Genomic DNA, 12,794 nt, shown 5'->3' with positions numbered 1-12,794 from the left:
AATTGTTGTAAGGACAACAGAAAGCACACATGAGCAGGACACGACCTCTCTCTCCCCGTAATACATCCTGGGGGTGCATTGTTGCAAGCTAACGAGGCTCTGTCATCTGACGCTGCAGCCAGGGTAATCTTCTGCGGGTATATTGTCGATTTGTGTAATTGTCTTCTTATCAACTTCATCTTCGCGATTAGCCAAAAGTGGCAGAAAAGTGAAACAAAACACAATCAATCAGAATAAAAGCTAGACCGAATGATAAAATACTAAATATAGTGTTTCCGATCCAAGTAGTGAATCAATAAACACTAACTAACTAAAAGGGTGTAGGTAGAGGGTGAGAAGGGTGTTTCTTAAAGTATTTTGATTGAATTTTTACAAACGGACGATGCACCTAAAATATATCTGCGCAGTTATTGCTAAGTGTATTATCTAAATTTTGGTCAGCCGAAATCCTGTTAGGGCTACGACCCACCCTGCCCCCCACTTAGCGCGCCACCACTTCTTACTTGGGAACGGATTGTTACTTTCAGACTTCTCGAGGCGAAGGGTAGAGTGTGTCCATGATCAAGCCTTATATTTAAATAAATATTTTTTTAAAAAATTGGAAAGTTAATTCATGTTATTGTGTTCCTGAAAAACGTCAACCTCTTTAGTCAAACATTTTTTTGAAAGTTGAAGCAATTTACGAAGCGTAGAGAAAAACTAATTATTACAAATAGTGTGCTACAGCAAGAGGATTTGGCTCGAGTCACAAATCCGTAGTTCGCAAATCGAGCTGATTTGTCTGTGGTACTGGGCCCTAAAATATGTATCGTGCAGTAAAAGGCGCAGTGAAATCTCGATGATAAAATATAGTTTTGTCTATCTTACCAATGCACAGTGATATATGAAAATAAAACAGATGATTGTGGGATCAAACTGCCAAGGCCGATATTTTACATATACAAGGGCTGATTTTTTAGTAGTGGCAACTGTTCATTTTCAAGACACATAGCATACATACATGGTTCTAAATTTTACAGGCCTTCGATGTAGTCCCCAGCGTTGCGTACAACGTGTTTGCCAGCGATGTGGAACTGATGTTGGCACTGCCTAATCTGTTGATAGCATGAAGAAAGCGATCTACTGCCGGAATAATATCTCGAACTGTTCGGAAGCGAATCCCACGAAGTGGTTCCTTCATTTTAGGGATTAAGTCGAAGTCGCAGGGACTTAAATCCGGAGAGTATGGGGAGTGCTAGAGCACTTCCAACTTGCTGTATGCGCCCGAGAATTGTCGTGCAAAATGATGGGTGCGTTATGCAAAAAGTGTCGCCGTTTTCTTCTCAGAGCTGCTCGCAGCTTGTTTTGCACTGTTTGTGACACTATCGTGCTGTGCGACCTGTAGCACATTCATTTTTAACCAGCTCTGCTGCTCCTGCTTTGTAAACATCGTGACTACACTCCGCGACCGCTCGAGCTGCTCTGGTCTTGTTGTTACTGCGCACGGGCATGGAGCGGGAAGAGTGAGTTGATTTGCTCTGAGGGAGGGTACGCATGTAACTAACCTTTGGTATAAACGACATTGACTGGCTCCGTTGCACGGCGTCGCTATAGCATAGTTGCCACTACAAAAAATCAGCCCTTGTATGTGTCTACGACTATTGTACATCGTATATAAATTTTGGCTCTGTCCGAAAGGTACAAAGTACAGACTTGAAGCATGGTCTTGTGCGGAAGTGACGTCACCTAGTACAGTTCGAAAGCGCCAAGAACATAAGCACGCAAGTGCACAGCTCGCAGTGCAGATGGTTGGTGACTAGGTCACGTGTTTTCCGCACTCGTTGTTCATTTGTTTAAAATCACGGAGATAGGAAGCCAGCGACACAGGTACTGTAGATATATGTTATGGGCCAGCAAGTTGTTGGTTATAGTTCTTCTAATGTGTGGAAATGTGTATGTACGAACATTTGAAAATTCTATGTGATTTCTATGGTGAAAAATAAGTGTTCAAAACGCGAGGAAAACAACGAGTACCCAGTTTTATCTCCTGATCGTATTTGGCGCTGCAGTCGAAATGCAATTCGAAAGACGTGTACTTCCAGTCCACGACTTCAAGACCGCACTCCAAGACCATACTCGGAGGATGCTCGCTTCAAGTACGGTCTTGCACCTTTCGGACACGGCCTAAATTCCATTGTATATGCTCGAGCGGGAGAGCGAGCGAAAGAGATCCAATGCAGGACTATACTTACAAAATATGCAACAATAGAAAATGTTACGAATGAATTGTACTTACAACAAGATGTTTCTAAACTCTCGCCGTTACGGTGTTGGAACATATTGTGTTCAATTAACACCCCCCCCCACAAGCAGAGGCGCAACCACGAATTTTGTTCTGGGGGTAAGTATCAGGATAAACGTACCTATAATAATATTGATAATAATAACAACATTATTATTATTTTGATTACTACTACTAATCAAAGACGTGCTGAACTACGCAAATGAATTACGCAAAAAAAGGAGTAGAAGTCTGTGTTAAGTCATTTGTTTGGAACAAACGATTTGAAATATTTTTTCAACACGTTCAATTTCACATTAGCTAATATGGAAAACAAACACACGAACTTTATTTTTGAATGGCAGAAAATGAATGAAAATGCATTCGGAAGATAATTATTTTGTACAGTCACGGACACTGCCGGGTTGTAATGAAAACATTGACTTTCAATGGAATCGTTGCAACTCGGCAGGGTCCGTTACTATACATAACATGTAACTTTCATGTGCTAGATATGTTTTACACATATGCAACATGGAGCAACCTAAAATTACAAAAAAAATACATATGAAACATGCTAACACTAAATTGTGTACGTATTGGAAGTTTTTTCAATACATATATATGTACAACATATATTATTTAAATACATTACAGAAAACAATGAAATTGCGAGCGAAGCGAGCAAGAAAATATTTAGATCCAATTTTTGCAACTGAAAACATATTGATTTAATAGGGCGCAAATAATTTCACGGTCCGCCATGGCATATACTGTTTTAGAATTTTTTTCATTGAGATCGCTCGGCGTCCATGACCGACTCCGACTCTTCGTAGCTACGGCTCTGAACTTGATGAGACTGAGAAAGGCAGGCATTGTGAACGAAGCGAGCAAGAACACTTTACGAAATGTATTTTTATTTGCATAAAATTTGAAATTAAAGGGAGCAATTGTTCCCCTGTGCCCCCATGCAGGTACCATTGGCCGTCAACGCTTGCCCCCCTAGAGTTGACTTCCGTCGAAGGTTTGGAGCAATGGGTCCCTGCCCTCCCCCTGTGGTTGCGCCACTGCCCACAAGTCTTGCGATCGATGGATAAGTTAAAGGTTTCTCTTTATGTCACACCAGCAGGTGCCCCCACGAATGACCTTAACCTTTGCCCTAGCACATCCTTGTTATCTGCCACTGATTACCAATTAAGAGACAATCGATGTCGCACTGTCTCAACACTACAGAGAGGCGTTATATGTACAGAGCATTCGCTACGAGACCCGGCGGCAAGCGGGCCAGCATCAGCGCTTGTCTTTCCCGGTGAACGGGGTCCGCGACAGTCGCTAGAGTCGGCTATAAAATTACAGTTTACATATCGTGTACTCCTTGACTACAGAAGGTGTTGAAAATGATGTCCCTCTGCTGATACACATTCCTGCTGATACACATTGGCATTTACACGTGCAAGTTCGTCTACTGTAATTCTCCCGATTTCTCGTACAATACTCTCTTTTAACTCGGATGGTGTGCGGATTGTCTTTGTATACTTTATTTTTAGATTTCCTCATTTTTCTTTCCACTTTTATTCAGAACTGACCCTGTTATTCTAAACTTTTTTTACAAGGTTTAATATAGTGGTCCTATGTGGAACGGGAACACCAGGAAATTTCGTTGCAAAACGTCGTCGCACTTCTCCACAATTCCTCTTTCCGAAGTAACACTCGACAAGATAAATCCTTTGTTGTAATGTAAACTTTTGTGGTGCCATATTAAGCCACAATGTTCAACACACGGACACGACACAACACAACTTCAGTCTGCAACGTCAACAGAAAGGAAAAGAGAGCGAAGCAGGGAGAGCGGAAAAAAAACAGACTTCACCGGGAGAGACAAGCGCTGATGCCGGACGCTTGCCGCCGAGTCTCGTAGCGAATGTCAGGGAATGCTCTGTGCGTAGTAGCACTACTCGCGGTTGGAGTAAAGTAAGTACACGGTTATAGATCTTAGTGCATTCGAACAGTTCGTGTACGACTTATTACCAGTGTATTATGTCTCCCTCCTTCCATCTGGGTCATAAACACTTACAGTCAAAGTGATGTCCATCCACCTACATTCACACATTCCTGGCTCGTTTGATGAAATTTTGATTCACACGCAAAAGTTCTTCTTCCGTAATTCTTCCAAGTTCTGCCCTTATAGTTCGTCGATACTATGAGGGTTTTAATTTTAGTAGCTTAGTGGCTGTATGTGCTGATGATTTTGTCACACCCACCTTCTGTGAAACATGGCGTACAGGTTTGTTTGGAGAGCGTTATAACGCTGCCCCAATTTCGTTTTTTCTTCGGTTAGAATCCGTCATTTTTGCTTAGGGGTTCTAAAATTTAACGATCCAGTTTCTCATAATGTAAGGACAAGATGTCTAACCGTCTCTCTACCTGGAGGTGAAACGCCAGGGAATTTCTGTGCAAATTGCCTACACACGTCTCCGCTAGCGCCGCCCGCCACACTTCTCCCGATCTCTCGGGCTCACAAGGAATTGGACGCACGGTATATATTATAGTGGCATATACCGTAATTTGATTTGATTTTTGTTATTTAGCGTCGCTTTTCAGCCACTTTTAGCTAATTGCGACGATGAGGATGAGTGATGATATGATAAAATTGATGGGAAACTCACAAAGAACACCCATGCACAGGCCGGACCCCTGACATCGTAGCGCGTTGTATAACCACTCGGCCACGGAGGTCGACTATGGGGATGTACAGTGCGTTCATTTTGCCTCGGGGCCGAGAAAGCGCATGGCTGCAGACGGCGAGGCATGGCGCAGATGCCGGAATTTTCGGTCTGTAACGTCCCACTTATTTCTACGCACATATCTTTAGCATGAAGACAATTATATTTATACAGCATAACAAGTACTAACCTGTGTTATAAGAGTTGTTCAAACTGGTGCCCAACTGCATTCACACATTCGCGACATCTTTTAATGACATTTTGATAAGTGAATAGATAGTGTAAGTTGTGTAAATAGATATAATATCAATGAAAGAAAGCTTGTCAAAAGCAATGAATGTTTTACGAGTTACGCACAAAGAGCTGAAACTGGTTCTGAACGTATTTTCTGCGTCGTCTGCCCATTCACAAACCGAAACACTCTTTTATTGCGCCCCTCTCCATCACGAATCGCCCAGACAGCACATCAATAAAATATCAATTTGTGTAAATACCCGGTTGCCTGCTCTTTACAAAGACAATAAAAACGGCGGTGCCAAATTATCACGCCTACCCTGGAGCCATCCACCAATTTTCGTGCCAATCAGAGAGGCACGATGGCTTCTCCCTCGGAAGGAAAACGTGAGATGGTCTCCGGTCACGGAAACAATTTCCCTGCTGCCCTCTCATTCATAACACACTGACGCTTCATTCATTCGCAGACGCCGGTCGTGACGGAGGAATTACATTCAAAGAGCGAGCAATTTACCCGCCTGTCCTCGACTCTTCTTCTTCGTCAACGCTAAATGGTTGAATCGGTTCCGCTGGGGATTCGTTTGCCTCGTGTCGACAATCACAGGCTGACTACTCACCGGGAATTCTTTGAATTCCGGGAATTTATGCATTAATTTATTGGCTCCGGGAATTATGCGTGAATTCTACATGATTTTTTCTGAGTTGACATGAAAAATTGCAACTTCCATTAATCCAAATCCCATTAAATTGACACATGTTAAAATAATGCCCTGAGGCAAGTTTTTCAAAGTTTAGCTTTTATTTTTATCCAGGAAGGGGAAAAAATGAAAGCTGCGTGGGGAGAAAAAAAAACAGAATTCTCTCAATCCGTGTGCTTTGTTAGTATATTTTGCAGAGCAATCCATCGGACAAACGGAACATTATTGCAAGATATCCAGGCGCGTCGCCTGATAATGTTCGCATGAGCTCATGAACACTCATATATATATGTCTTAAATTACGTACATATTAAATGCACACACATACATAGGCCTACGTATATTTATTCGAAACAATACTATGTTTGATGTACGAGTATATACACAATTCACTCTGACACGACTTCTTTCACGTCTGATAACTTCTCTAGATAGTTGGTAACACTGACTCCCACGGTGTTCCACGGAGGGCGTTGAACACAATTGATGTGCGTGTTGCATAGAGCTGACAGCTAAGGGGCTGTTGGCCACTATACCCTGAAGATGTTCACTTCGCTGTGCGAACACTGATGCAAGCGGAAATACTTCTTACATTCGGCACCAGAGTGCAGCATATACAAGGCATCTCTAGGGGGACTCGAAAATGTCTGTGCTACATAGTTGCAAACTTTAGCAAGAATTCGCTAAACCTGGCGGATTTTAAGGGGAGAGGGGCAATTTCCCCATGGTCCTTCTTGTATTCCTTCGTACTTCAAATATAGCGTGAATTTTGGGGAAAATTGTTGAAAATAAATTGAACTGTTATTCTCACGTTTTCAATTGAAGATGAAGTTACAAGGGAGAGGAGTAAATCTTCATTCAGTACAAAAACATTATTGTGAACACTCGTATGCGAACCGCACGCGACGCCACTGAAGATATCTTGAATATCTTGGATTAGGTAAATTTGAGTTTGACATATTTATGCAATTAACAATTTTTCGTAGATTAATATATCGCGTAACATTTGCGACTTGTGTTTGTAGATGTAATTCGAGTATGTGAAATGGCGAATGTAAACTCCGGACCTCAAATGAAATAATAATATATATACCGTTTAATTGGATTGAATTAGAATTTTTTGGATAAAATGGAATCTCACAGACCCTTTATTTTGTTAATATATCTGTGTTGTGTTGGGTGGGTGGAGGGATATAGAGGCGGTAATAAGTAAAGCTGAAATAGAGAAGACATCTACTTGTACCCCTGTTTTTTTGGAAAGTTCGCCTTGGAAACTGGAAATTATACTTGAATTTTATCAAAGTCCTAGAGGTGGCCACACTGAATCACCCAGGTTGTGATTTAAACGTTATCGACTATTGGTTTAATTGGTTTCATCTCAAATCATACAGTTTAGTAATAAATACGTCACCTTATAATTTCAAAAACATCTGAAAAAAATTACATGTTTAAGGATCACATGGCACATGTCCAAATTATAAAGTATTTCCCTTTTCTGTTGATTTGTTACAGTGTTACAACCTCACAAACGAAGACACTATTTGGTGAAAAAAAATACGCAAGAAAACCACTAAATCAGAAACTGAAAATGAAATTGACTTGAAGTTTCCATTATTTGAAACCTTGTTCAAAGTACTTCCAACACCTTCCTATCCACAGAAGGAAAAGTAATTCAACAGCATTAGAAGTCGTATTTTCATTTAAAAAATAATTGAACGTGACACTATGGAACAATATTTTATAAATAGTTCACGTATTTTCTTGGTTTTCCATTCGATGATACTCGTATAAAACCATACTATACCATATGGTCACAATGAGAAAATTCATATAATTACATGCAAACAGTAGGTTTTTTTTTAATCTAATATTTTTATTTGTGTATTTTTGCCACTTTTGGCTACCATGAGGATGAATGGCGATTGGATGAAATCCATGAAGACAAAGTCACAAAGCATTCAACAAAAGCATCCACCCACCCAGGTGGCGTACTATACTGAATTTAATTGCTTGGTTTATTCATCATCTCGTGTATTTACTTCTGAGTTAAACCAATGAGAAAATAGGGATGGAAACAAAACATGCAGACGTTCTCGGAACTCGAACTCATGGTGTCTTCCATATCAGAGGGCTTCGTTATCCTACACACGACGAGTTGAGTTTTTCTTTGAGTTGAGTTTTGCACAGATAGGCTAATCGGGACTGAACCTACAATATAAAGTGGGAACCGAACCACTATGTGCTTCCACCGGGTATCGAACCGGTTATCTCTTGATTACAAGGCGACGACGTTACCACTACGCCATCGGGCAGGCCCACTATACACGACAAGGATGCATGTGGAGCAAAGAAACAAAAACAAACACATGTAATATATTTCCCACGCTTTTAAGTGGATGAGGACTGTCTTAAGTGTTTATGACCCAGATGGAAGGAGGGAGACACAATGCACTGGTAATAAGCCGTACACGAACTGTTCAGGGAACGTCAAAGGATGTTGTAAATTTGTTGTATGAAACATGACACACGAGAAAAACCTTTGCAGGTTCACTCTTGTAGGTTGAGACTAAAAAGCTGGTAACTTCATTTACTGCAGTCAGCTCCTCGTTTCCTCATAGATGCCTACCAGGTCTCGAATATCAATTCATGACCCTTTTCTGTAACATTTTCTCTTTACATATGTAGTTATAAAAGGCATTTTTATTTTATATCCGTTGTTCCAGAAGGAGGGCCTTGTTTTCATATCCATCCTTATTCTCTTGATGCGATAATTGATATAACTTTAAACTTCTTGGTACAACTGCCTCTGAGGGGCAACACCACCTTAAAATGTAATGGATAAATTTCATGATAAAAATCAATTATAAGTTACCAAAATATCACCCGAAAACACGAGTCTCCCGAATGAGGTAGTGGTAACGCTGTCGCATCTTAATCGAAAGGTCCCGGATTCGATCCCCGGTAAAGGCACATTGCACACTTGTTCGCACCCGACTTTAATCTATAGGTCCAGTCCCGATTAGCCTATCTGCGCATAAAGTGAACTACAAAGAAAAACTCAAAAGTAAGGAAAGTCAGGACAAACTGTTCTTTTTAAGCTGCGTTTTAATTTGCTGTAGCTATCTAACTAACTCTCTAGCCTTCTTAAATCCATCTGTCCCTATCCTGGGCAAGATCAATCCAATCTTTTCCATCCTTGCCGATTTCATTTAGGTCCATCTCAACATTATCCCTACCCTACATCTTCGTCTTGCCCTTCCTACTGGTCTCTTACCATCAGGCCTGCCCACCTAAGTCTTCTTCATTTAATCATTCTAATAATATCTGGACATGAATACAAATTATGTAGTTATAAACGGACTAATTCAGTTAAAAAGTTACACAAGTCTAGTTTTTGTATCGCGTTGAGTAAAATTGGTATTTTCTTAATAAATGATACGTACCTCACCTGATTTCCATTCTTGGTTCTCATGGACAGAATGACTGACTGATTTAAACATTTATAGCTTTGGTACGTACAATGTAATATGACCCTTCAATAAAGACCTTGGATGATCCTTCTCTCATTTAATCATTGCCACTGCCAAAAAGGAATTTTGCATTTGAAATAAAATAAATTGTGTCGTTATAATAAGTACCTATACATTTAACCCTAGCCTTCCCGTGCCGTATAATATACTTACTTACCTAAGGGAGAGGGTGCTGAGAGGCCCACACATGCATTTATCACTAAAATCCAAGAAACCATTTTGTTCTTGAATATGTTTACGTAGGTGCATTATAATAATTACAAAAATTGCCTTTCTTAATAAAACATAAAAAATAATTATTAAAGAACTGTCACACACATATTTTATCATTCACTAAGCCCCAAAAAATATTAATGAATGTTGCATCAATAGCTTTTGTAGGCTATAGGTGCAGTTATGTATTAGCGATTATAATAATTACAAAAAGTATCATTTCCAACCAATTGAATATACTGTTACTGGCATGAGTGTCATGTCGGAACACACTTTCAAAGGGGTCTGGTAGGCCCACCACGTGAATTTTGCCTCCTATGTACGCTACCTTTATGATTTTATGAACAAAATAATACAGAAATATCGAGAACACACCCTAGGGAACAATGCAAGTTATTTTCGATTATCATAAAAATATTCCCAGTTGAAAAATCGAGAAACAAAGATGTGGTGGACCTGCCACTCCCCCTGCCCCTCAGGTAAGCTAGGGTTAAATACTGGCTATGATGCAGGATTCTTCTTTTTGAAGCTAAACCATTTGTACCACACTTAAGAGAATATAAACACACAATAAAGGAAAGCGTATATGGTAGAATGAATATGTGATTGGTTAACACATAAGAATCAAAATTATTTACCTGAGTATAGGGTCTAGTCTTTGTTGCCCTTACAAGCCACAGCAATGGCGTTATGTTGAACAGATTTTCAAAGAAACTACCATAAAAACACGTATCTTTCAAGTCCACGACGTTTGCAACCTTGGAAACGAGGAGGTATTTGGTCAAGCACCACCGGCCAGAGCGAATAACATTCGAGCGTTGAAGACAAACAAAGCCTAAAAAACTGCTAAGTATAACCTATCAGAGTCATCACAAATAATATAAAACAAAAAAAAAGTTACTTGGAACTAGTTGACTGTTTGCGTTGGAGTAAACATTATTGATACTGCAGATACTGACGTCAACGCATGATATTTTGACACCGTTAAGTTGGCAATAGGATGATTCTAAAATGACCACACAATTAGTTAGCTTGGCAACAAAACACATAATTCACAATCCTTCAAATGACATTCCAACAATTCAGTTACATCTTATCATGGAAGAGGTCACTTGCCCATTGATGCAACTCTTCATTATCTTCAATGGTAATTTCAATTGACTGTATTTCCACAGTAAGCAAATGCTGTGTGTTCATTTACTTATCAGAGATCCAGCGGAAAAATATACCTAAGAGCCATTCCATGTGAAAGTGGACAAACAAGGTTAACTTTTCTTCTTCAAAGTGTCACTTATTATATATGAAATTAAAGAGAAAAAAATGGAATTATTACTACAAACATTAGTTTAATGGCTTTTAAATAACATATTGTTTCACACCTATTACTTTCTATAGTAGAAGTGGGATTTTGTATGTGGTATTTCCACTTAATTTAGTTTCATTATGATATAGTATATTATACCATAAGAAAACTAAATTAATTCTAATTTCGTTCTAATTGTCTCATTTATTGTTTATATATCTTAAGTTCTGAAGTATCCTACTTCATTCCTGAAATAAACCTTAGCTTGAAGATAATATTTATGATAATTTTCATAACCTTTGCATTGTTCCATAATCCTACAAAGTAAATAATTTAGTTAATTATGAAACTTAATTTAGTTTCATTATGATATAGTATATTATACCATAAGAAAACTAAATTAATTCTAATTGTCTCATTTATTGTTTATATATATATATCTTAAGTTCTGAAGTATCCTACTTCATTCCTGAAACAAACCTTAGTTTGAAGAATCTATTTATGATAATTTTCATAACGTTTGCATTGTTCCATAATCCTACAAAATGAATAATGTACACGATGTCAAACCCGTCACAGTTAAAAAATGTTTATAAAAAAGTATGTACTAATATATTTTTAAAACTAGAAGCATCTAAATGTCGAGTAAAGTTTGCTTTGTGAAAATAAAACAAAATTGTTTCAGTAAATCCATATATTTCACAGTTTTCTGAAAGACTGAGAAAGATCCTAAAGTCATGTCTAAGAAGTATCACACCCGTCACAATTTTCTGTGGCTGAAAATTGAGATAAGGGAGACATATTCTGAAATTAAATCAATTTCATCAAGGAAAATAAAATTACATGAATTGATACAGTTACATATTTCAAGGTGCTCGATAGACGTAAAACGAACAGGTAGGCCGGGGTCATCGCCTGAGACTTTGGATCGCATACGAGCATGAATACAGAATGGGGCTGTTCATTGCCAAACTTTTCCGCTAGAGACGCCACCCCTGTTGTGCCCCTAAAGAATTTCGTTCGTCATCTGGTTGCCCTAAGCTTTACATTGGAGAGCGATAGGATGGCTATTGAAAAATTATTTTCAACGAAGGTAAGAATTTCTCGTGTAAATCGATAACAAAAATGCGTTTAGCAAACCTTTAAGATTATGTAGCAAGTCATAAGTTTCCGAAAATTACATTCTCCTGAACCTAAGAATTAATATATTAAAGCGCAACGGCAGGATAGCTTAGACGGGCTAAATATAGTATGTTTATGCACAAAGAGCAATAAACTTGACGTACTTTTGGTCGTCCCAAGCTGCCATGAGTCTATAATACAAAAACTTAAGATTTTTACACTACGCTTTTATGTTTCCTGTTGTTGCGACTTGCGAGTATGTGTAATTCAACGGCGGGAGTAAGAATCGGAGAAACTCACCATATTACAAAGAAAAAATGTATTAATTAGTAAGCGCATGATATTTATTATTATACACTATGCCCTTTCCGATAACTTGATAACATACGCTTTCTTTGTATTAAGCAGACATTTTCCCCCTGTATTTTCGTCCTCTTTCTTTTGGATTACAACAATTTTAAAAATATAATTGCTGTAAATAAGACAGCCCTACAGGTTGCTAGACACGAAACAGAATATAAAATATTTTTTGTAATAACTATTCTTCTCGATAAATGTGTATGTACGTATAAAATAGAGAACCATATTTACTAGCCATGAGGAAAAGTATGATATCACGTAAAGAAAGGAGTCAGTTATTAATAACTATAAAAATAAAAATACAGTTGCGTGGAATTAGTACGTATTATTCTTTACCAGATTCACAAGAAT

Source organism: Lepisma saccharinum, chromosome 5, assembly GCF_977018435.1.
Source record: "Lepisma saccharinum chromosome 5, izLepSacc3.1, whole genome shotgun sequence".
Taxonomy (NCBI): Eukaryota; Metazoa; Arthropoda; class Insecta; order Zygentoma; family Lepismatidae; genus Lepisma; species Lepisma saccharinum.
This window is presented reverse-complemented; position numbering follows the sequence as displayed.